This window comes from Phyllostomus hastatus, unplaced genomic scaffold (assembly GCF_019186645.2).
Source record: "Phyllostomus hastatus isolate PE091 unplaced genomic scaffold, TTU_PhHast_1.1 phas_contig_41, whole genome shotgun sequence".
NCBI classification, from domain to species: Eukaryota; Metazoa; Chordata; class Mammalia; order Chiroptera; family Phyllostomidae; genus Phyllostomus; species Phyllostomus hastatus.
In genome coordinates this window covers 5,078,598-5,079,471 of record NW_025333876.1, presented here as the reverse complement: position 1 = coordinate 5,079,471, position 874 = coordinate 5,078,598, and positions in this window count along the sequence as shown.

Below are 874 nucleotides of genomic sequence, written 5' to 3'. Positions count from 1 at the left end.
CAGCTGGATCAGGGCTGCGGGCGCTAGGATACTTTGTGACGCGTCGCCATGGAGACGCGGGTCCGTTCTGCCCCAGCGAACCTGTTCCGGCGGCACAGGGGACTTAACACAGCTGGCTAGGGGAGCAGGTGTGAAAAGCAAGATGTGCTTCTAGTATTATGGATACCTTGCTTTCATGTATTTGTATAGGAGGCTTCTTGAACATTGCTTGTGTATTTGGGGACAACAAAAGAAGTAGATGGAAAAGAAAGAGACATCAGATTCTCAACTGCAAAGTTTACTCGTAACTTTCCGCCGAAGCAAAAGAGGGCAAAGTGTCACACATCTTTGCGGTAAGTAGGGGCCAAGCAAGAGGACCAAGTCACAGAGATCCTCGAGTAGGTAGAGCCAGAACCATAGTTCCCGAGAAAACTTCAGGCTCCCAGGCAGGTCATCCTCACACAGGAATTAGAAGGGGACAGGACAGTGAAAAGTGTCCTTGGGAACAGGAGCCGGCAGGCATGTTTGTGACGCCTTGCTTTTCATAGGCCCTGCTCCATCGTGTTTTGTAATTCTGCCCCTGCAGCTGAAACTGCGTTTCTCACCCCGTGTACTAGGGTTCTCCCAGAAAGTGGTGGAGTTTTATCTTCATATGCTTAGCAACTACCTGGTAATTTGACACATAGTAGGTGTTTAGTAATACTGAATATTACTAAATAGCTGTCTCCAGGGTAGGACACAGCTATTCCCTACTTGGATGCAAAGAGAAGACATTAATTAGGTGAAGACTGCTGGCAGCATGTTGAGAATGTAATTTACACCATTTCTTATCCTTAAAGGGTTTGTTCTAATATAGGATTTTAGGGGAACAGTGAACTGGAACAAAGGGAGGTTT